The 25704-nt window shown below is 37.9% G+C and overlaps 1 protein-coding gene across 7 annotated transcripts in view; it reads left to right on the top strand.

The window, feature by feature from the left end:
* Nucleotides 1–25704, top strand: part of MTMR3 (myotubularin related protein 3) — a 135864-nt gene that overhangs the window by 58375 nt on the left and 51785 nt on the right. For all 7 annotated transcript variants that reach the window (XM_060118096.1, XM_060118098.1, XM_060118099.1 and 4 more), the window contains exon 2: nucleotides 18273–18325. The gene's annotated coding sequence lies outside the window, so the exon portion shown is untranslated. The remainder of the gene's footprint in view (nucleotides 1–18272; nucleotides 18326–25704) is intronic.

A 25704-nucleotide genomic window follows, 5' to 3' on the forward strand; every position in this document is an offset into this window, starting at 1 on the left:
TATAAATGCTTTATCACAGAACATAAAAATTAGCTGTAACTGCATTTTTTTAATTGCCATTTTTAATTGGTATAGTTCTGATTTAAGCTTTTCTCACTTTTGAAATGTTTACTTTTATCTCAGTTACAGTGAATGAAGTATAAATTGTCCTCATTGCTGAAATCACTGCTGTCTTTGATTTATATTAAAAGCAGATCTCACCATAAAGTAAATATAAGCTCTACATTAATTTATTTCTGGAAATGAATTAATTATTATTTAAGAAAATATTTGACTTTTAATATTCATAAATTGAATGTTTTACTTATTCTTTAAAGCTGTAATTTGAGTATAATAGTTTGATTACTTAGAAATTTTTAAATTTCTAATGTTAGTGTGAAAGAAAAAACATGGTATGGTTTATATTATGTGAAAAATTAATTCAAATGAGTATTTTTGTCAAGAAATCTATAAAACTTTAAAACTAAATTTTAGTATGCAGTGTCTAATAGTATCCTTTGTTCAGCTGATACAAGAAACTAAACAGAACGATTTATATTTGAGTTAAAGTAATCCCTAACTATGTAAAAAAAACAAAAACAACTCTGATATACATTATTCAATTATGATTTTACTAAGGAAATAAGGCTGAATGTTTGAATCACGTGATTTTGTTATCAGGACTCTGGGTTGCTGGTGATAGAAACTGAATTAGAGCTTAAATGAACGACGAGAAGGGGTGGCTTTATTGGCAGAACACTGGAGCGGCTCATATAATTGAAGAACTGTGGCAGGCAGCTTGGGGACTTTGAGGACTGGAGGTGGGGGTAGAGTGTCTCAAGTATTCTAGCTTTGCATCTCTCTGGGCATTGGTGTGGGATCCTTTCAGGTTTCTCCTGGTTCATAGCTGCACAGTCCAAAGTCTCTTCTTAGTGTCTCAGTAATATTTTTCATGGTGCCCATAGGCCAAAAAAATAACTAACAGTTCCATTTATAAAGTGGTTAGGGCCAAACATCCTAAGTATTTATTTCCTAACAATTTAGTTATTTGAAAAGTTGATACATGCAATTTGAAAGAGAACGTTTTAATTTCCATATATATGCACGTTGGATACTGCACAGATTCTCAAGCCTTAGAATCAGATCAGACATTACACCTCTGTTTCCTGTTCCACACTGATTGTTACATGGTGCTTGTTTTTTATCATAGCAACTGCTAAAACTCCTGCTTCTTAAAGAAATGTCACTGAAAGGAATGTTCTGTGAGTTAATGTTGAAATTATGAATGATGTCAGATAGTCGTTTGTGTGGTCCACTAGATGTCAGTTATTGCCATTTCCCTTAAAAACTAGAAATAGTCCTGTAGGGACCCTGTGAACTTACTGTGGTAGGCCCAGGGTGACTCGGTGTACAGTGAGGGGACTGAGTCTAGTAGAAGAGAAGGATTCTCATTGGTTCCCCCTTGGTTCATGTGGTTGAGGGAATAGGCTATGACTTGGTTAACCTGGGTTACTCACCCAACTCCTATGCTTAGAAGGGCATAATATTCCATTGTATGGGTATATCAGTTTACCTATTTCCAGTTGTTTAAAAATTGTAAACAGGGTGTAAATTAACATTTTGTATATCTGTGACTATTTCTATAGCATATAGATTCTATTAAATCTCACCTAACACTTAAACTTGAAAAAAGTTTTATGGATTTGAAAACATGATTATTTGTGCTTTAAAATTATCTCGGTAATTGAGGATCAGAGACCTAAACCTAAGAGCTAAAACTATAACACTCTTAGAAGAAAATGTAGGGGAAAAATCTCATGACGTTGCATCTGGCACTGATTTCTTGGATATGACATCAAAAACACAGGCAATAGAAGAAAGAAATAGAATACACCATCAAGAGAGTGAAAGGCAATCCAAAGAATGACAGAAAATATTTGCAAGTCATGTCTGATAAAGGATTAATATCTAGATATATAAAGAACCACAGTGCAACACCAAAAAACAACCCAACTAAAAATGGGCAAAGGACTTGAATAGACATTTCTTCAAACAAATTATACAGATGGCCAGTAAGCATGTGAAAAGAGGATCGGTATCACTGATCATTAGGGAACTGCAAATCAAAACCACGGGATACCACTTCACACCCATTAGGATGGCTATTGTCAAAAAGTGGAACAGTGTTGATGAGGATATGGAGAAATTAGAATCCTGGTGTATTGCTGATAGGAATGTAAAATGGTACAGCTGCTGTGGGAAACAATGTGGTGGTTCCTTAAAAAATTAAACATAGAATTACCATGTGATCCAACAATTCCATTCCTTGGGTATCTAGCCAAAAGAAGTGAAATCAGGGACTCTTAACAGATTTGTACATCAGTGTTCATAGCAGCACTATTCACAGTAGCCAGAAGGTAGCAACAACCTAAATGTCCATCAGTAGATGAATGTATAAACAAAATGTGGTACATATAGTCATCCCTCGGTATCCATGGGGGACTGGTTCCAGGACACTGTGGTGAATACAAAAATCCAAGGATGCTGAAATCCCTTGTATAAAATGGCATAGTATTTGGCATAGTATTTGCGTATAACATACACACATCCTCTGGTATGGTTTAAATTGCTTCTCGATTACTTGTAACACCTAATATATATAATGTAAATGCTATGTAAATACAATGTAAATGCTGTATAGTTTCTGGCAGGTGCAAATTTTTTTGCTTTTTGGAACTTCCTGGATTTTTTTCCACCTGAATATTTTTGATCTGCAGTTTGTTGAATATGCTGATGGGGAACTTGAGGATATGTAGGATCTACTGTACATACAATGAAGTATATTTGGCCTTAAAAAGGAAGTTTGGGATGATAAAGTTCTGGAAATGGATAGTGGTGGTGATTGCACAACAGTGTGATATACTTAAGGCCATTGGATTGTACACTTAAAATGGTTAAAATTGTAAATATTATATATTTTGTACCACAGTAAAAATAACCCTGAAAAAACTACCTTAAATTTGTACTTTGTTATATTTCAACTATACCTTAATAAAGCTAAACAAAATCTTGGAATAATCTAAAAAATTTGTGAAGACTTTAAAGATGATGAAACAATAAACTGCATAGTTTTGAAAGACAATTTGTTCTACAAAGTAATATTCTTATGGAGGCAGATCTGTTTAAGAGGCAAGAAACTGGTATATTTTAACTCTAAAAAAAATTTATTAATTTATTTTTGGCTGCGTTGGGTCTTCGTTGCTCCACGCGCGGGCTTTCTCTAGTTGCAGAGATCAGGGGCTACTCTTTGTTGAGGTGCACGGGCTTCTCATTGTGGTGGCTTTTCTTTGTTGTGGAGCACGGGCTCTAGGCATGCGGGCTTCAGTAGCTGTGGCTCACGGGCTCAGTAGTTGTGGCTTGCAGGCTCTAGAGCACAGGCTCAGTAGTTGTGGTGCACAGGCTTAGTTGCTCCGTGGTACGTGGGATCTTCCCGGACCAGGGCTCAAACCCATGTCCCCTGCATTGGCAGGCGGATTATTAACCACTGCACCACCAGGGAAGTGCCGATATATTTTAACTTTAGGAAAACTTTTAATTATCCCTGGTGGCACCTTCATCCATATGGGATGAGAATATGTCTTACTGCTAAATGGTGCAGAACAGATTTGGAGGGTCATATTTTAGAGGGCCATATTTATTGTTACTGGTGGTTTGCTGTCAGAAGAGAGAACGAATTTTTTTTTTTTTTTATAACGGGGTTAGAATTAGGCTCTCTACTTACCATATAGGGTTCTTACTAGTGATAGAGATCAAATGGGGAGTATGCTTATTAAGTTCACAGATGACTTGTAAGCTCCTTGGAGGATAGAATTAGAGTTCAGAATTATCTTGACAAGTGAGAAGATGTTGTAAAGAATAAAGATTTTAAGGAACATGTGTCAAATAGTGTACTTTAGACAGTGGATAATAAAACACTGATGAAAATCTGTAGTTTTGTGGGAGAATGAAACTGAATAAAACCTATACTGTTCTTTGAAAAATATAGTTGAACCCGTAGTAAGTGTATAAGAAATAAACATGTTCAATATTACAGGGGTTCCTTACTTGGATACTCTTTATGAGCAGTAAAGTTAGCATCAAGTTTTACTGTATTAGCGAACTTATTTAATGGAGAGGCAGTGTGGTATAGATACTTAAAATGTAAACTGTGGAGCCAGAATGCCTAGGTTTGAATTCTGGCTTCTCCACTTAGCTGGTATAAGTTCAGGAAAGTTACTTGTTTGTGTATCTTTTTTCAACTGTAAATGGTAACAATAATAGTTACTACTTTATATGTGGGGTTAATTGAGTTAGTATACGTAATACTTTTAAAACAGTGCCTGACAGAGGGAAATGCTCAATAAAAGTTAACTGTTAATAAAACAAGCTTGACAGCTGGCCACAGTTGACTCATTAATAGGAGATTATACTTGTTTCGTTTGACTGTTTTCTCTCCCTGTTCTTGCTGTTACTTAAAAAATTATTTAAAATAATTTGGACTTGTTCTTCCTGCACAGCATGCCAAATAGTATTTCCATATTTTTTGATGCTATAGAGTCAGCTATTCATGTGGATGCAGTACTATTCAGGTTCTTTGCCAATTATCAAAAAGCATTAAATGTATATGACTGAAAAATTATCTTGGCTTCAAATTGGAAGAAACTGCTTTATTTCACCTTTGTCATTTCAAGAAAGGTTGAGAAAAGGAAAGAGGAGGAGTCCAGTTTTGGGGGTAGAAGCAAAATTATTACACAAAGAATGGGACATAAAAAGGATGCTTTAGAAGTGGCTTGATCAAGGATTCCTACTTTTATATGATGGCCTCAGAGATCAAAGAGGATTAAGACCACCTCTTTCTTGCTGTCACTTTTGTATTCCATATCTTTGTTTTGAAGCAGTATTTCTAGCTTGACAGAAATGACCCTCATTTTACACAAAAGCAGCATTCTGTTAATAGCAATTCAGGACTGATATTACAGTTGTTATCAAGTTCCTGTTTGCTTCAAGAAGTTTTTACATGTTAGTGAAACTATAGTTACAATTTTCTGGTCACATATTATCTATTTTTAGTGTAATACTGGAACATGAAAGTAGAAAGCACTCCAGTTTTCCCATGATTATAATGAGAATTATCACCTATAGTTATCTTTAATTGCTTATGAGAAAAACTTTTATGGTATCTCAAAACTCTTAAGCTTGGGTACATATCTGAAGAAAATGAAAACATTAATTTGAAAAGATATATGCACCCTAGTGTTCATAACAGCATTATTTACCATAGCCAAGATACGGAAGCAACCTAAGCACCCATCAACAGATGAATGGATAAAGATGATGTGTATATACACAATGGAATATTACTTAGCCATGTAAAAGAATGAAATCTTGCCATTTGCAGCAGCATGGATAGACTTGGAGGGTATTGTGCTTAGTGAAATGTCAGTCAAATACTGTATGATGTCATTTATATGTGGAATCTAAAAAATTAAACATACTAGTGAATATAACAAAAAAGAAACAGACTCACAGATACAGAGAACAAACTAGTGGTTACTAGTGGGGAGAGGGGCAAGTTAGGGGTAGGGGACAAAGAGGGAGAAACTACTAAGCATAAAATAAGATACAAGGATATATTGTACAAGACAGGGAATATAGCCAATATTTTATAATTATAAATGGAGTATAACCTTTAAAAATTGTGAATCACTGTGTTGTACATCTGAAACTTATATAATATTATAAATTATACCTCAGAAAACCTCTTAAGGAGAGAAATTTCATTGATCAAAACATTTTGAGTACCTCTTGAGGGAACTTGCCTCTGTGTGTTTGAGAGAGAGAGAGAGAGGAAAAAGGAGAAGGAAGGAGGAGGGTGAGAGAGTTGGGGGAGGGAGAGAAGTAGACCTAGGTAAAAGAGAATAAATGTTAAATCATGTGTACTTGCAAAAATGCAGTGAAAGTTTAGTGCTTTGGAATACTAGAGGAGCTCTAGGGATCTGGTTGGTGGAGAAAGGGCCAGTCTGGGCATAGGAAATAACATAAGCAATGGCAAGGAATTTGGAATGGACACAGAATGTCCTAGAGGGAAGAATAAGATTTTCATGTGGGGGAGACCTTGTCATTAAGAAGGAAGGTCCTCGTTTTGGGGAGGTCTTGTTGAAAGGTATGTTTAGATCTTGACAACTACTATGATAGTATCCTGAGAATTGAGAATGTGTAGAGAATAATGGTTAACATTGCTTGGCTCAGTCAGTTAAGTGATTTCTTCTTGGTTAGCCTCAAATGCCTACGACTAAAATTTTTGCTTCAGCAAAATCACATTACTTTTTTTATTTTGGGCTTTGAAAGTTTTTAATGAATAATGGAAACTTATACATCTTTCAATCCCAAGGGTTTATTCTGTATGAAGAAAGGCAGGTAGAAATGTTGGATTTATGGTAAGAACTAGAATATAGAGGTTTTAAATGGGAATGGGTGTGCTTGAAACATTTATTCAGTGGGTAGGTAATAGGAGGCTCTGGTTAATTTCTTGTATTGACCTAAATTATGCTTGTTTTTTAAATCTAGAAAACAGTTATTGAGCATGTTTCTTGTCCTCATCAGAATTAGTATTCATTGAACATTGATTAGAAAACTATTAATGTTATCTCCATTTTACAGATGAGAAGACCATATCACTTTGGGAAGTTCACTCAGTTTGAAGCCAAAATTCACATCCAAAACAGTCTGATTGCAGAACCTGTGCTCTTACCTAGTAAGCTATATCGTAATGCCTCTTGTTAAGCGGTAGTGGTAAGGCTCTTGGGTTCAGATGTTGAGTGTTGAGTGGGAAAATGACCTATATAGATAATCACGGTCTAGACAGTTAGAAATGTAAATAATTATAATGACATGTAGTAAGTTATAAAATAGAGCTGTATTGAAACTGCACAGTGAACTCTGAAGGGAAAGTTTTCACGGTGAAATTAATGTTTTCAAGCCAAGTAATGAAGGATATGTTGGATTTATCCAAATGGATTAGGCGGTATGAGTAAATCAGGCAGAGGTAGTAGCAGTGACAAAAGCTCATGCATGAAAAATTTTAAAGAAGCCTCAAGTCGTTCATTCTGGACATGTATGCCATAGGGCATATCTTTTTTGAGTAGGGACGTTTTATGGAAATGTCTGTTGATAGGATCGATATGCCAGGTGATGTTTAAAGAGGAATTGACCAGAATCAGTTCTAAGTTCAGTTGTAACTGGTTATTTTGTTTCATAGGTAATAAGGTCTAAATAAATTTAATTCAGCAAATGTTTGAGAACCGGTTTGCTAGACCAGTGGTGGTGGCCCTGGTGGCATGGAATGGAAAGATGGAAATTGAGCATTTCAAAGAAAGCAGTGGGAGATGGTGTCAGATTTTGTTATTGGAAAGAGTGTCAGATGGTTTCCAGTCTTGAAGACCTAGGCTGACCAAGATTCCCGATGGAATATTAAGAAAGAAGATTTGGTGGGGGAAGGGAAGGGAGGCCAGTGATGGCTTCTGTTTGGAATATGTAGAGTTGGAGGTGCTTCATTGACAGTCCAGAGGAGATCTGCTATTCTGCTCGTGTGCCAGCAATAGCAGTCAGGATTGGGGAAGCTGTGGGAGCTCTCATGTAGTAGTAGCAGAAACCTTGAGAGAGGCTGTCATTTCTATGGGGTAGGACTGGATGTTGTTGTTTATGGCACTGCTCAGGCCTGCTTTGAATGGTTTCAGACTTTTAATGGATTGGAAAAATAGGTCTTATGAAGCAAAATGAGAGAATAAAGCAGCCCGAGGAAAGACAGGTAGCAGTTTGTCTTATGAAGGATTTGTATTAGCATATAGTGCAGTATAACCCAAATCTCTCATTAATATATTACCTACACGATTTTTTGCAGTATCTGTATACCAAATGATAATGCTTTTTTTTTTTTTTTTTGCGGTACGCAGGCCTCTCACTGTTGTGGCCTCTCCCGCTGCGGAGCTCGGGCTCCAGGCGTGCAGGCTCAGCGGCCATGGCTCACGGGCCCAGCCGCTCTGCGGCATGTGGGATCTTCCCGGACCGGGGCACGAACCCGTGTCCCCTGCATCGGCAGGTGGACTCTCAACCACTGCGCCACCAGGGAAGCCCGATAATGCACCTTAAAATCAAGTTTTTTTCTTTCTTGGTGATGTGTAAATTTAATAGTGTGCCTTGACTTCGGTGGCATCTCAGAGTCAATAGAATGCAGAATGTTTTTTCCAGTGCTCATTAGCGTAAGTATATAGTTTTGTTTTTTAAAGGCCTTTGTGTTACATTTAAGTCCTCTTAAATATCACCAATGGTATGTATACCATACCATGGAAATAATTGAAAAAATACCTATATGTTGTAGAATATAGGTTTTAGGTTAGATGTTGAACAGTAAATCAGTAGAAAATGTAAACTCTCTTCCCAAGGTTTTTATATTTCTTTGCATTTTAGCATATGTGTGTGCATTGTGTTGTCCATTCATAGGCCTGATGTTTACCAGAGAGCTTGGGTAAATGCATTATTCCTTACACCTCTTTTAGACTTCAGTTTCTTTCACAAACTATTTTCATGTTGGAAAATGCAAGAAACATGAGTGGCTCAGATTGACCTTGAAAGTGTGGTATTATTCTTAGTAGTTATGTTCACATGCTTATTGGAAACTTGAGAATTCCGGTCACTTGTCTGTGTGGATTTTTTTTTTTTTTTTTTTTTTTGGCCGCACCGCGCCACATGCAGGATCTTAGTTCCCAACCAGGGATCGAACTCCTGTCCCCTGCAGTGGAAGCTTGGAGTCCTAACCACTGGACCACCAGGGAAGTCCTAGTACTTAGGTTTTTTGATGTATAAACAATATATTTAGAATACTCAGTATGTTTAGAATAGGTTGATATTAGGCTGTATGTTTGAGCAGTTTTTCATCTTGTTTTAGAGAATATTTTACCTATATTTTTATTTATGTATTTATTTTTTAAATAAATAAATCTATTTATTTGGCTGTGTTGGGTCTTTGTTGCTGCATGTGGGCTTTTCTGTAGTTGCGGAGAGCAGGGGCGGCCACTCTTTGTTGTGGTGCATGGGCTTCTCATTGCGGTGGCTTCTCTTGTTGCGGAGCACAGGCTCTAGAGCGCAGGCTTAGCAGTTGTGGCGCACGGGCTTAGTTGCTCCGCGGCAGGTGGGATCTTCCCGGACCAGGGCTCGAACCCGTGTCCCCTGCATTGGTAGGCAGATTCTTAACCACTGCGCCACCAGGGAAGTCCCTTACCTATATTTTAATGTGCTTACTATGAATATAAGTAATTTACCCAGCATGTTTTTTAAAAAAGCTCCCGCCTCCTTCCTTTTCTGATTAATGGATTAAGCAAATTGATAGCTTAAGAATTTTTAAAATTCAAGATTTGGTTTTTGTCTTCAGTTTGAACCTATGACTTGTCTTGAGGTTTTCAGAGTGGTTAATTTAAGTGCAGTTACTTAAGGACAAAGGAGAACCCTCTTTTCTTAATAAGACTTTATTTCTTATTAGCTTAGGACTTTTGCCATCCTTTTCTTAAGTAAAGCATGTTCGTGAATTCTGCTTTCTGACTTTAGCTGAAAATTTTTTCTTCCTGTGTTTTTTTTTTTTTTTGCGGACGCGGGCCTCTCACTGTTGTGGCCTCTCCCGTTGCGGAGCACAGGCTCCGGACGCGCAGGCTCAGCGGCCATGGCTCACAGGTCCAGCCGCTCCACGGCATGTGGGATTTTCCCGGACCGGGGCACGAACCCGTGTCCCCTACATCGGCAGGCGGAGTCTCAACCACTGCGTCACCAGGCAAGCCCCCTTGTGTATATTTTGATGGCAGTTACACGTTTCCCTCTGTTAACATGAGATAAATATTACTAGTTTAAAAGGGTGGGTCTCTTTCTGGGGATCTGTTGAATTATATTGGTCTTAAAAGGATTCTTAAGAAGATGGTCTGGTTCTGGTCAAGACGATTTCTGGTCTTTTGGCTACCTAATGATTGAGAATTGAGGAGATTATTGGGTTTTTATTGGCTTGTTTTCAAAAATATGAGTAGCCCCCTACCTAATTGCCAGAATATAAGTTTTAACTAGGCTAGCAGGAAGAAGAGTGGATTCTTTTTCTTGCACATATAGCCTCTACTATTGGAATTTTGTTTCTCTTTTCTGAATGTACCTATTGGCTAGTTGGAGTTGGACAGTTTATAATTGAGATGACAGCAGTTAAAAATTTAAATCCGGGGGCTTCCCTGGTGGCGCAGTGGTTGGGAGTCCGCCTGCCGGTGCAGGGGACGCGGGTTCGTGCCCTGGTCCGGGAAGATCCCACATGCCGCGGAGCGGCTGGGCCCGTGAGCCGTGGCTGCTGAGCCTGCGCGTCCGGAGCCTGTGCTCCGCAACGGGGGAGGCCACAACAGTGAGAGGCCCGCGTACTGCTAAAAAAAAAAAAAAAAAAAAAAAGAAAAAAAAAAATTTAAATCCGTTTCTTCTCTTCATTGTTAAGTTTTATGCTTAAAGGATGGATTTGGGGCTTCCCCGGTGGCGCAGTGGTTGAGAGTCCGCCTGCCGATGCAGGGGACACAGGTTCGTGCCCTGGTCCGGGAAGATCCCACATGCCGCGGAGCGGCTGGGCCCGTGAGCCGTGGCTGCTGAGCCTGCGCGTCCGGAGCCTGTGCTCCGCAACGGGGGAGGCCACAACAGTGAGAGGCCCGCGTACTGCAAAAAAAAAAAAAAAAAAAAAAAAGGATGGATTTGCATTTTCATTTAGCTTTCTGGTCCTTGTCCTTTTTTTTTTTTTTTTTTGCGGTATGCGGGCCTCTCACTGTTGTGGCCTCCCCCGTTGCGGAGCACAGGCTCCGGACGCGCAGGCTCCGGATGCGCAGGCTCAGCGGCCATGGCTCACGGGCCCAGCCGCTCCGCGGCATGTGGGATCCTCCCAGACCGGGGCACGAACCCGTATCCCCTGCATCGGCAGGCGGACTCTCAACCACTTGCGCCGCCAGGGAGGCCCGGTCCTTGTCCATTTTGATGCCAGTTACTCTGCATAAAACTAAGTGGAGTGAACCAGAATTTTTCTGAAGAATCTGTTTACAGATGGGTAGAGAAACATTAACATTCCTATATATTATTAAAAAAACTGATAAGCAGTATGCAGATTAGCTAGGTTTGGGATACTGATAGCTATTTTTTGAGTGTAGTTTAATTCCAAATTTTTCCTAGAATTGGTGTTGAATATCCCAAGTACCTAGGCATAATAGGAAAACCATGTCATTTATACATGGGCATACTTCTGACTTCCTATGGTAAGTAGACCTTCAAACTAAGTTGCTTGTCTTTCTAGAAAAGAAACCTCTTTCAGCAGTGAGGGCGGAGGGTTGGTGTAAAAAGGGTGGGGTTTAGAGAGTCTGTTTTTGCCACTCTAGGGCAGGATGCAGAAGCAAAGCATATTAGAATAAACACTGTAAATTTGCAGATTTCAAAATGACATTGGTATATTGAATTTTGCATAATTTTTTAGTTGTCTTTAACAAAAATAAGTTTTTGGTCTTTGCTACCTCACTGATTTCTTTTTCTGAGTACATAAGACATAGGAGCTCATAATTTAAGCCTTATTAAAAAACCTTTTTGAGGAACCTATTGTAAAACTGCTCGTCTTCATAGGGATTGGTCATTTAAGTGTTTTGTCCAAGAAAATGTAGTTATAATTTTACTCTTCAAACAGTAGGAGGCAGGGACAGAGTGCCGTCTCATGTTGAGATAATCGTGATTTTTTAAGAGGGGCAGAAGTCATTACAGGATTATAATTAGGAAAATTTAAGTTTCCATGAAGAGGTATGCACCTCGTGATTAGGAATCTTTCTTTTTTTAAAAATAGAACATTTGACCTATGCATTGCCCATGAGAACTTTGATTTGTGACAGTGTAGGGGAGAAAGGAGGGGGAAACAAAATTACTTCTTTCCTCTTCATCAGAGGTTAACTGAGAGCTAGTGGCAGGACATTAATGAGCATACAAAAATTTACCTTCTCTTAATTTCCCAACAGTAGACCTTGGAATTAGTCAAAGAAACAAAAGTCAGGAAACGTTTTTCCAACACTGGGGCTAGTCTTTCTGATCTTTCCATAGCAGTTATAAATATTGAACTACCTCTGGCACTTAGATGAAATGATCCTGCTTGGCTTTTAATTTAATTAATTTCTAGTGCTTTGAATGCCTGGATTTTCTATCTCGATAACCGAGACTTAAGTATTTGGTTTCTGTTAAGAGTTTTTTTTCTTAGGAGATAGGGAACATTTCTTCATTTACCATGGTGAATCTAAATGCCGCCTTATAAAATTAGATTTAAAATCCTTAATTTCAGTAGTAAAATGATACCTGCCTTGTGACTTTTCATGGAGGATATAGAGTCAGAAAATAACGTTGCAAATTACTCATAGAAATTCCTTACAATCCTATTAATGATTTAATATATCTGAGTTAGTAGTATGAAGTGAATGTTTTCTTTTTTTTTTTTTAAATAAATAGTATTTATTTATTTATTTGGTTGCACCAGGTCTTAGTTGTGGCTTGCTGGCTCCTTAGTTGCAGCACATGGGCTCCTTAGTTGTGACAGGCGGGCTCCTTAGTTGGGGCATGTGAACTCTTTGTTGTGGCATGCATGTGAGATCTAGTTCTCTGACCAGGGATTGAACCCAGGCCCCTGGCTTTGGGAGTGTGGAGTCTTATCCACTGCGCCAGTAGGGAAGTCCCGTGAATGTTTTCTTTATAGAAGTGATTATAAGGAGCAAGTCAAAACATTAAAAAAAACCTTTTTTGAAATTATTTTTACCCTTTTTAGCAGATTGTATTATATCTTCGGTTTTAATCCTTTCTGGTCACCACCAGAAAATGTCTTCACTAAGACATCATGTATGACTTATGCTCCCCTGCCCCCCTTTTGTATAAGGATTAAGTTTAAAAGGGAAACACTTGTAAAATAAGTGATTTTAAAAGGTACAAATCAAAGTTGATAAAGTTGGTTTGATCACAGCTGATCTTTCTGAGAACATGGTCAGGGCTTCCTTTTGCCCACTTGAGATGTGAAAAGCAAAAAGGTGCATCTGAAGTACAGTCAGATCTTAATGTCTAAAAATGCTAGAGCACAGTTTCTTTGCTTTTGACTTCTCACATTTTTGGGTCCCATTTGGAAAAGCAGCTATCAGTATTTCAGCCACTTAAATGAAGACAAATGATCTTAAGTATTGATCGCTAACCAACTGTTGGAAATTCTGTCTATTGCAGATACTCCTTTGAGGAATGTATTCAGAACTTCTCCCACATGAAAACAAAACAAAACAAAAAAAACTCCTCATAGAATGAACCACACTCTGTACCACTAATGTAGTCACAGAATTATTCAGGATTGATCTTCGGTCATTATCTATTGAAACAGAATTTTACTTGTTAGAGTGAACATTATCATTAATGTTGCTGGTTCAAGAGACTTACTGCTAGTAAAAGGCTCTTTGATACAGAAATTTGATTATAACATGGAGTTCATCTGACCGTTTCTGACAACTTACTGGATTTTTGTTTTTCAAGAAGATGGTTGTTTTTTGCTTAGGAAATGATAATATTTTAGCTGCTTATCTGTGTCCTACAGCTGGCAGAGGAATGCAGTACTCTGACCATGAATTTGCTTCTGGATCCCTGAAAACACACAGAACTTACTTAGTGTTTTCAAAAGAGGTAGAAAAGACATGTGGCATCTTTTTAAAAGTTTTTTTTTTTTTTTTTAAGTAAATTACCTTGTTTGGAAAACTCACTGAGTTTTCCAGGACACTGACTCAATTTTGTATTTAGTTTCTTTCTACTTTTTTTTTTTGAAACATGGTTCTAATAAGTAGGAGGGGAAAGTCCAACTGAGAGCATTCAGCCATACTTTTTATTTTATTTTTTAACATCTTTATTGGAGTATAATTGCTTTACAATGGTGTGTTTCTGCTTTATAACAAAGTGAATCAGCTGTACAGCCATACTTTCTGAACTGTCTCTCGGTTTTTATTTTCATTTATAGTTGACTTCAGCAGCAAAAGTTTAGAAAACTTGAGGTTTGGTCTACTGTACAGGGAGTAAGACCAAACCACAGTAGTTTTACTCAGTTGCTAAATGCTTGGGTTTTGAGTAATACTAGTGATTAAATCATCTCCCACCATGGAATAATCTCCCCAACATGCCATAGAATCCTAGTTTGGGAAGGTCATATCATCTATCAGATATCCGAAAAGTTACTAGGCATAAGTGAGGAAACACTAAGGGAAAAACTTGCCCAAAGTCGTAGCAGTTGTAAAGTCACTTCTTAAAATTTAACATCTCTGAATTACTTTATGACCTCCACACTCAAGTTTTGCTGTCAGTGTTTCTTACTATGCAGTGCATGTGCAAGAAAAGCCATTTCTTTCACATACAGTGAAAATAAAAGATTCCTTTAAAATTACTCAGTGTTGCCTTCTTTTTTTTTTTTTTTTTTTTTTTTTTTTTTTGCGGTATGCGGGCCTCTCACTGTTGTGGCCTCCCCCGTTGCGGAGCACAGGCTCCGGACGTGCAGGCTCAGCGGCCATGGCTCACGGGCCCAGCCGCTCCGCGGCATATGGGATCCTCCCAGACCGGGGCACGAACCCGTATCCCCTGCATCGGCAGGCGGACTCTCAACCACTTGCGCCACCAGGGAGGCCCTCAGTGTTGCCTTCTTAAAGTTTTGAACCCTCAGTCATTCCTGTATTTGAAAGTGAGACAGGGCTGTAAAAAAAATACTTCATAGGGTGGAATAGGGAGTGTGGGAGGGAGACGCAAGAGGGAGGGGATATGGGAATATATGTATATGTATAGCGGATTAGCTTTGTTATAAAGCAGAAACTAACACACCATTGTAAAGCAATTATACTCCAATAAAGATGTTAAAAACAAACAAACAAAAACTCCATTGTTCTTTTGAAGTTAAAATGTACCCTAGGCAAAAAAGTGCTGCTTTAACCACCCTTCTCCACCCTGGACAACCCCCCCCCCCCACACACACACACATTTTTAGGAGGCCTGGCCTGAGTCTCTTAAGTTTTTCCTTGTGAATTTGGTTTGACCTAATTAGTTTTTGTAGTTTGGATTCACTTATTATATAAATGGCCCAAATTGGTGTGCCTCTTTGTTGAAGCTGATCTAGTAGGTGGCATACACATGATAACAAACTATTCCATGTAGGTGTCCATTCCTTATTAGCCTTCTCAGGGCCTCCATGCCCTTCCTCTTAATCAGTATCTCATTGTCTTCCAGTAAGACATTGACTATGCTTTGCAGATGCACAGTAATATCTAGTATTTTAGTATTTAATAATCAAGTATGTTTTTATTCTCTTTAGGGTTTCCTCTTGAAATAGATAAAATTCTATCCATAGTATAATACATGATTGTAAAAAAATTTACCTTTTTTGGATAACTGCAAATTCTTTTTTTTTCTTTTAACACTATCCCCCAGATGGAACTTAAGGGTGACCATAGTTAACCTTTGCCCCACACTGCTGCCCTGGCTGGCTGTTCATTAGTGTTTTATGTGTTTAAGAATCCCATGTTATTAGACACTTTAGGTAATTGCTTAGATTTAACGTAACCACTTTACATTCTACCTCTTCAAATATATGACTGTTCAAGGTCACCCAAACATAACTGTTCCTACTCGGAGGTGTACATAACTGGTGTCACAGGGTATCATCTGGCTTCATGAGAAGGTAGCTTGTGGCACCAAAGAGCTTCTTTCAGACTTACTTCTACATGGCCTTTAACTGGCAAATAGTCCTAAGAGGCATGGGCAGTTTTTAAAATTTTGTTGGCAGTGTTTCACAATGGCATACTTGTTTCCAACTAAGTAGATATTTGGTTGTGGTTAAGAGGAGTCATTGCTGGCATTAAAGCAGACCTGCCTGAACCTTTTTGTTGAATCTTCTGTTGTTTGGTCTATGTCTTGGAGCTTTACACCTGTGGAAACTGTACAGAAACACTTTTGTATTAATGGACTTATATCTTTGACAGAATAAATTACCAAGTAATTTCTAAAACATGTCAGATGATCCTTGGAGTAGATGTAGTGATTTCTTTGAAGTAAATGTAACACCATCAATTCATTCTTACCCCTAGACTTAACCTGTCTCTTGAATTTAATCCCATTTCACCCCTAATTACTGGCTGGACATACATCTACTTGGGAGACCACCTTTAAAGTCAGTGTATCATATCTCGTGTTGCTTCCTTGGAATCTACCCTTCATTTCTTAACAATACCATTCTTTTTCTACTCACCACAGGCCTTAGAGTTTTGCAGTTATCTTTGACAACTTGCTCTGCCCCCTTTTTTCCATTCCTAATCAACTACCAAGCTCAGGCAATTAATGCTTTCACTCACTTTGGTGTCTTCCGCATTTTTACTATGGTTGAGATACTGGGCCCTTAGCAGTTCATATCTGCACTACTAGTCTAGGAACATCCTAAGTGACTTTTCCCCTCCAAACCATCCTACTTGCTGCTTTTTAATACCACCATTTTCATGTTGTTATTCTCCTGCTCATAAAGCGTTTGGTTTAGTGCCATCGAATGAAATCTAGATTCCTTAGCCTGGCATTCAAGGCCCACAGTGTGTCCTATCTTTTTAGTCTTATTTTCCTGAACATGATTGGTATTCTGACCTATTCTTTATTTCTCAAAAATGTGCTTTCTTCCCACTGTGGTATTAATAGTCATCCTTACTTGGCTTCCATCCCCTCTTTCTCTTTATTGAAATTCCACCTAATCTGTAGGACTCAAGTTGAAGTTCTCTACCTCCTGTGAAGCTTCCCTGGGGTTGTCTCTCCTCTGAACTCTGAGTACTTGCATGTCATTGGACAGTTAACCATGTAGTACTCTGATACTTCTTGGGTTACAGTGAACTATGTCTCATCATTTTTTGCATTTAATACCTAAGTGGAATGTGCCTTCATATATTGTTTTATCTGGTTCTTCTTTTAACAGCTAAGGACAAAGAGACCCAGTATCTGTTCTTTTTAACAAATGTTTTCTTATTATCCTAAATAAAATTCATAGATGATACAATGTACCTACAGCCATAGTTTTAAAAAAATCAACAATAACCTTACTATAGTATAAAGGAAAAATGAAAAAAATTTGTAACTTGTATTTCAGTTTTCAAATACTCAGCAAAAATTATACTCTAGAAAGAAAAGTTCTTACAGATTTAAAACCCCTGAACTTTCCTGCTGTACTGTGTTGTACCTCCTTAAACAACTTAACAGGACCAATCTTGATACTAACACGATTTGTATCTGAAGTTGCAAGTTATGAATAGCCTTAGTTCCTTTCCCATACAGCATGTGGTCAATACAGCCCAGCCTGTATTAAACTAAAATTAAATTTTACAAAATTTAAATTAAAAGTTACTGGGAGACAAAAATACGACTTGTAAAATGGTTAAAACACTTTATTATTACATATTTAGCCTCCTCTTATATGGTTCTTACTTGTTTAAAAAATGGTTCCAGAGGTTATGGCAATAATGTGATATGTTGACTGACTCTTTAATTTTAGGACTTTGATATTTTGTACAGTCTTGTTCATATATGTGACTTAAACAGCTCAAAAGGATGAGTTGCCTGCAAATTCTGAGAGAAGTCTTTACAAAGGAATCAGGTTGATAAGGTCTTTTATCTCTAAAGGTCAGATTGTTGCCTGGTTGTGACAAGAATTCTTTGTGTTTAGACTATACTCCTGCCTCTCTGATTTTTTTCTTACATAAAAAAGACCCCTTGATAGAAGCCAATTATGTGTACAAATTAAACTACCAAGTCCAAACCTAGATCTCCTGTGATCTTCTTAGTTGTTTAAAGTACTTGTTCCTTTAGTGGCAAAGGTTTACCTGAGAAGCCATCAGAAATGATGCTAGATTGATAGAGAAAAACTCTTAAAGAGGAGTATTTATAGGTTCTTGGAAAGTTCTATCTGTGCAGTTCTGTAGTTTCTAAAAGCGTGCTAAGGCCTGACTTGGCCCGTTTTGCACAATTAAACATTCTAAAACCTGTGGTTGACTAAATAGTTTACATTGTAACAATTTAAAAAATAATGTATTGTCATGGCATTCTAACTTGTAGAGAAAAGTCTTGTGGGGAGATCTAAGTGGCTTAACTTGATTCTTAGGATATTTGTCATTGTAAAACTACTGGTTTTTCTTTTGCAGATTTTCTTGTGAAACGTTCCAGTAGAAAAAGTTCTTGGGACGAACTTCATTTGGTAAGTTTGTCCCCTACCTCCTGCCCCCTACTGTACTCTCTGCTGTTCTGAGGCAGCAAAAGGTAATTTGTAGATGAATTTTGGGGGCCTGTTTTGTCTTTGGACATAATTATTTAGGTGAATCCTTGTATGTTCACTTTAATGTTAAATCTCAATATTTGGTGGTTTGGTTTTTTTTTTCCCCGTTAGGACTCAAGCCAGATTACTTTTCCCATGTATAATTGTGCCATAGTATAATATACTGTGCCTAGAAACTTGTATTTAAGTTGAGATTAAATGAGTTGTGGCCCTAATCTTTTGTTTAAAATAGTTCTTAACATGATGTTCTTTTAAATGGAAACTTGATTCTTACTTTGAGTTTTCTTAAATTGTTAAATCTGTGTGAAAATCGAGGCCTCATTACTAGCATTAGTGGTACTAATGTGATGTTCTACTAGAAAATAACTTCTAAAAAATTTGTTAGTCCTGCCCCCAGTGTGGATGTTAATCCCTGTCCTGTCCTTTTTTTCATAGACCTGTGTGGATCTGTTATTACCTAAGTCTTTATTACTTCCTCTTTTTTCTGCCATCTATTTAATGGAGGAAATTATTATCTAAGTTTATTGAAAAGAGAAGTTGCTGTTTTGGTTTTAAGTTTCTGGATCCAAATCATTCCCTTGTTCCAGAACCTTTAGCTTGGCATTGCCTCCAGATTAAGGATCAAGCTCCTTAGCATGGCATTTTAGGCTCTTTATAAGTGAGCTTTAAGCACATCTACTGCAACTAGGCACTCATTTCCTCCATACATCTAGAACGTCTTTTGCTGTAGCCACCCTGACCTACTTACTGTCCCTCAAATACTGTCCAATATCTTGCCTTTTTTTTGGTCTCATTCTTTGCTTGTGCTGTTCCTGTCCCCCCTTTGTCTCAAAATCTGTCTGGTTCAGCCATTAAAAGTGTGAGTGTTCCACAAAGCCTTACTTGAGTGCCCAGTTCAGAATCCATTTCTCTGTCTTTTGCATCCCCATGGTATTATATTTCTACATCTGTTATCACACTCTGCCTTATTAGTTATGTTTGTCACTCCACAGGATTGTGAACATCTTGAAGGCAAGAACTATCTTCATGTTTGAATTTTCAGATCACACAAACGTTCCCTGAGTCCTGGGATACTAGTGTCTTCTCAGTATAATTTCATTTTAATTAGGATTTTTGTTTTTGTTGTGTGTGTTTGGTTAAGAATAAGGGAGAAGAATTAGATTCTTTTGTTCTAGTAGAGAAGAATTAGATTCTTTTGTTCTAGTAGAGATTAGTTATCATCTTGTTGATTCCGGATACTGTTTTTTTCCTTTCCATATAGGAAGGATTTATATAGTACATATAATGTGTCCTTGTAGTCCAAGTTGCTCAGTATCTCACTTGGCTGAGTTATTGTTGGCAAGTGTGAGTTTTAGTTACTGATTAAGGAATTGAGTAATTTCTTGTTAACAGGTGCCTGAAAGAATGAGATTCCATGTTAAGTAGGAAGATAAATATCTTACTTCGGTAAAGATTTCTCAGAAGTCACATTCTGAGACTGACACTGGAGACCAGTGAAGCCTGCAGATCCCAACTGTCAAATTCTCATACATACATTAAGAAAAGAGAAATCATTTGACTTTGCTTCAAATAAGAATTTTACCCTTCATTTGGCCTAGCAGGGTGCATATTAGACCTTTGGAGAGGAAATGTAATCCTAATGTATTACTTGACTCTTCAGTGTTTAATTTTTAAAAAAATTATTTATTTATTTTTGGCTCCGTTGGGTGGGTCTTCGTTGCTGTGCACAGGCTTTCTTTAGTTCTGTTAGGCGGGGGCTACTCTTCGTTGCAGCGTGCAGGCTTCTCATTGCGGTGGCTTCTCGTTGCGGAGCCCGGGCTCTAGGTGCCTGGGCTCAGTAGTTGTGGCTCATGGGCTTAGTTGCTCCGCGGCATGTGGGATCTTCCCGGACCAGGGCTCAAACCCGTGTCCCTTGCATTGGCAGGCGGATTCTTAACCACCACGCCACTAGGGAAGCCTGATGTTAGATTATTAAATTAATTTTGATACCAGGAAACATATTATTGGAATTAATATAATGTGGGTTCCAAATTAAAAGACTAAAGAAAGATGACAGCTAGATCCAGTGTGATCCTAGACTGGATCCTTTTATAGAGGGGGGAAAAAATCTCTGTAAAAGATGTAATGGTTGACCAAATTGGAATATAAAAAGTAGATTAAAGTACTATATCAGTGTCAAGTTTCCTGAATTTGAAAACTAGTTCTGTGGTTATATAAGAGATTATTTTTGTTCTTATAAAGTATATATTGAAGTAGTAAGGGGTAAAGAAGTAGCATGACTTGCCTTAAAGGTCCCAAAGGTCATAGAGTTTAGTGAATGGCAGACTCAGGACTCTTGTCTCTTCTGCCCTCAGAACCATTGCTTTACATCCCTGATTATTTTTTTTGATGGCTTTATCTTCACACTCTGTCTTAGGTCAAGTGAAAAGCTTTTATGCAATATTATTTTGAATTTCCTTTTTAAAAATATCTTTGTGGGGCCTCCCTGGTGGCGCAGTGGTTGAGGGTCCGCCTGCCGATGCAGGGGATGCGGGTTCGTGCCCCGGTCTGGGAGGATCCCATGTGCCGCGGAGCGGCTGGGCCCGTGGGCCATGGCCGCTGGGCCTGCGCGTCCGGAGCCTGCGCGTCCGGAGCCTGTGCTCCGCAGCGGGAGAGGCCGCAACAGTGAGAGGCCCGCATACCGAAAAAAAAAAAAAAATATATCTTTGTGGAAAAGTTTATTTTTCTAATTACAAGGGTAAAGTAATTCTAAAAGTGTAAAAACAAAGTCCCTATTGCCACTTTCTTCCTTAGAGTGGTAACCATTGTTAACAATCATTATATCATTTTTCCGTACATGTACAAACATGTTTCTGGATTAATACAAATAATGCTTATACGTATTTTTATTTTAACCTTTCAAATTACAGAACATTAGGACTTCTACCAAGTTGTTGACTGAGTTAGTGAAGTATAGTTTCATGAATGGAATTAGTATGTGTAGTCTTTGGCAATAATGATCCCCCCCACCAAGTGTGTATCTTTTCACCTAGTAAATTTATTTTTAAGAATCTGGGCTGCAGGGCCTCCCTGGTGGCGCAAGTGGTTGAGAGTCCGCCTGCCGATGCAGGGGATACGGGTTCGTGCCCCGGTCTGGGAGGATCCCATATGCCGCGGAGCGGCTGGGCCCGTGAGCCATGGCCGCTGAGCCTGCGCGTCCGGAGCCTGTGCTCCGCAACGGGGGAGGCCACAACAGTGAGAGGCCCGCATACCGGAAAAAAAAAAAAAAAAAAGAATCTGGGCTGCAGAAATAGTGACTTGTGCGGAGATATGGGCAAGGATGGTTATTGTGGCTATTTTGATTGTAATAGAAAAGTGAAAATAACCTAAATGTCTCAGTAATTGATGAATTGTTAGGTTATGGTGTATCGGAATATAATGGAATACCGAGCTGCCATGTTGAAAGTATGTAGTGACACAGGAAGGATTTGGTACATTGAGGGAAAATGTGCAGAACAATGAATACAGTATGATCCTCCCCCCTCATTTTTCGGGGGTAGATTATGTATGTCTTTGTATATGAATAAAGTGTCCTGGACAGAATTATAAAATATTAACAATAGTTGTTATTACATGCAGTTGAAGTGAAGGGCAGCAAAGAATGAGAAGGGAAGTTCTACTTATTTACTTAAAAACAAACAGATTTGAGATATAATTCATATATCATACTATACATTTGACCCATTAACGTATACAGTTCAGTGGTTCAGTATATTCATTGTGCTGTGCAACCATCACTGCAGTCAATTTTAGAACATTTTATTACTTCAGAAGGAAGCTCTCCATACCCTTTAGCTATCACCCCACCCTTCCCTTCCACCTCTCCCAGATCTAAGCAGCTGCTAATCCCCTTCCTATCTCTATTAATTTCCTTGTTCCATTTCTGTGAAGTATGATATGTGGACTTTTGTGACAAGCTTCTTTTACTTGGTATAATGTATTCAAGATTCATCTATATTGAAGCATGTATCAGTACGTCGTTCCTTTTAATTGGCTGATTAATACTGCATTTTGGGATATACAACATTTTGTTTCCATTCATCTGTCAGTGGTCATTTGGGTTGTTCCTGTCTTTTGACTACCTTGAATAATGCTGCTATAAACATGTGTATACGAGTTTTTCTGTAGATATGTTTTTGTCTCTCAGACAAAATTCTACTCTCTTTAGGAGTGGAATTGCTGGGTCAGGTGGTAGCTCTATGTTTAATCGTTTGAGGAACTGCTAGGCTGTTTTCCAAGGAGGCTGAACCATTTTACACTCCCACAGCAGTATCTGGGGACAGTTGCTTAGTTTTTACACCTGTATATTAAATTTTCTTAGAAGGAGCATGCATTACTATTACAACTAAAAAATTAAGAAGTGTTAAATTACTTCTCTTAGGCTAACAGTAATGACTCAGTTTCTTCCTTTCGGTGATAGTATAATTACCATTCTGGAACGCAAGTTTTGCAAGTCAGTTGTTGACTATTTTTTAATGATTGGCTATATCTGCTCTTTGTAGTATTAATATTATAAGGACCTCCAGCGGCTTCGTGATTCATATTGGTTGCAGAGTTACCCATGATCTTGGCTTTTTCTTATGAACTTGGAATTCCTATAGAAAGTTTACCTTTCCTCAGATGTTTAAAGCAGCACCTCTTATTTTGAACTATGTTATCTGTTTTCTTATCTCCCCTCTTGCACCATAAATTCTTTAATCTTCCTTAGCCCCCACATCTAGGCCTTTACCTATTACTGTCAGTTATACTCTAAAATAACTTATATCCTTATGCTTTTATTCCATCTGCACTGCCTCCATTCTAAATCAAGCCACCATTTTCCTCCCTGTGATTGTCTCCTGATTCTCTTTATTCTTTTTGTTCTCTAATCCATTCACCACATAGTAATCAGAATTATTTTAAAATCAGATCATATCACTCGGCTGTTTAAAATCTGTCAATGAATTTTTGACACTTGGAATATAATCTGTTGCCCTTGGAATATAATTTATACTCCTTACCATCTACATTATCCTCTTGTACATTTCTCCATCTTCAAGTTGGGCCACTCTTCTTTCTGACTCAGTACATTTTAGCTATACTGGCTTCCTCTTTTTAATCCTTCAGAAATGCCAAAGTCTTTTCCTTGTCAGGAACACATGCTGTTTTCTGTACCAGAAACTGGCCTTGCTGCACAGAGAGGCCTTTTCTGACCACCTTATCTAAAGTAGGACTCCCATACCCCCACCCTCTCAGTCTCTGTCTCAGCATCCTGTTTGTTTCCTTTATCACATTGAGCACAATTTGTAATTATAATTATTTCTTTCTGTCTTCCACACTGGGATATGAGCTCCTTAGTGCAGGAACCAGCACAGTGTCATAGTGTTTGACACGTAGTTAGTTGTCAGGTAATTGTTGATTGACCAAAGTGCAGCACATCATTTTACAATCTTTATTTGGTGTAGAAATGGAAGACATCAGGGACTTCCCTGGTGGTCCAGTGGCTAATAAGATTCTGCACTCCCAGTACAGGGGGCCCAGGTTCGATCCCTGGTCGGGGAGCTAAGATCCCACATGCCTCGCGGCCAAAAAACCAAAGCATAAAACAGAAGCAATATTGTAACAAATTCAATAAAGACTTTAAGAATGGTCTACATCAAAAAAATCAAAGAAAAATAAAAACTTTGTGAAAATTTCAAATGTATAAAAGAGAAAATAGGTTAATCTCCATTTACTTATCTCATTGGGCTTCAAAAGCTATCAACTCATGGGCCCATCCTGTTTCATAGATATATACTCCTACTCATTCTGCCTGTTCCATGATATATTACTTCATGTGTACATATTTCAATTGTATATCTAAAAGAAACTTCTAAAAAGCCATAACCACAGAAACCTCCTAACCACTGTGACATTGTCAGTTATACAGAAAATTAATAAATAACATCAAATATTATATGGGCAGATTTCCCTAAGTGTCTCAAATTATTTTGATACTTTGAGTTAGGATCCAAGCAAAGTCCATATATTGCAGTTGGTTGACATGTCACTTACATCTCTTTTTAAATCTGAGTTTTCCTTTGATCTCTTCTGTCTTGCAGTTTAAAGAATTTGGGTTATTTTTATATTTTTATAGCTTTCTCTAGACTAGATCATTATGTTCATCCTATATTTCATTAGCAGTTGTAAAATGGTGATACTTATTTGTGTCTTTCCTTGTTTGTATATTAGGTGAAATACTACCCCCATCAACTACTTGGTTGTACAGAGGTTCAGTTTATATAGGAAAAGCAAGATAAATACTAATTCTTTGCCTTTATTTACCAGTTTCAAAAATAAGAAGTTGCTTACTTAGCATCCTCCAGTGGTGACCAATGAGAGGGAGAGAGAGAAATATTATGAACTTATAATTAAACATATTGAAATTCAATACATAGCGCTTATTATTTTTGTTCAAATTATTCCATTTTCACCAGTGATTCTGTTTAGATTGGCTCTGGAGTCCTTTTGTTATACCCTTAGTAGTCTTTGATAGTTTCCTTGCTTTCCAATTTAATGTTCCAGGATCAACTTACACATTTTCTGTTCTAGACCTGTAATTGGCTATTTCTCAGGAGCCTTGGCTCCTTTTGATGTGAGAATTAGTATTTAGATACCATGGTCTAGATGCTTAGAATGCTCATTGCTGCTGGGTCAGTTCCATAACTTTTTTGCAGTAAGATTATTTTTAGTATTTCATGAAGAGTTTGATTATATTCATACTCCTCATCTACAAATCACATAAAACTTACCCTTTAAAAGCATACAGTTCAGGAGTTTTTAGTATGTTGTGCTAAACCACCACTAATCTGTTTTCTGTCTCTACCTAGATTTACAATTCCGGGCAATTCATATAAATGAAATTGTACAATATGGTATTTTGTGCCTGGCTTCTTTCAGTTAGTATTAAGTTTTCAGAGTTCATCCGTATTGTATCATGTGTCAGTATTTTAGTCTTTTTTTATTGCTGGATAATATTCCATTGTGTGGATATACCACATTTTATTCTTTCATCATTTGATGGACATTTGGGTTGTTTCTGCTTATTGGCTATTATGAAAAATGCTGCTGTGAACATTAACACACAAGTTTTTGTGTGGATATGTTTTCAGTTCTCTTGGGTATATACCCAGGAATGAAGTTAATGACTCATCGTGACTTTTTTTTTTTTTTTTTTTTTTTTTTTTTGCTGTACGCGGGCCTCTCACTGCTGTGGCCTCTCCCGTTGCGGAGCACAGGCTCCG

This window comes from Mesoplodon densirostris, chromosome 15 (genome assembly GCF_025265405.1).
Source record: "Mesoplodon densirostris isolate mMesDen1 chromosome 15, mMesDen1 primary haplotype, whole genome shotgun sequence".
Lineage (NCBI taxonomy): Eukaryota > Metazoa > Chordata > Mammalia > Artiodactyla > Ziphiidae > Mesoplodon > Mesoplodon densirostris.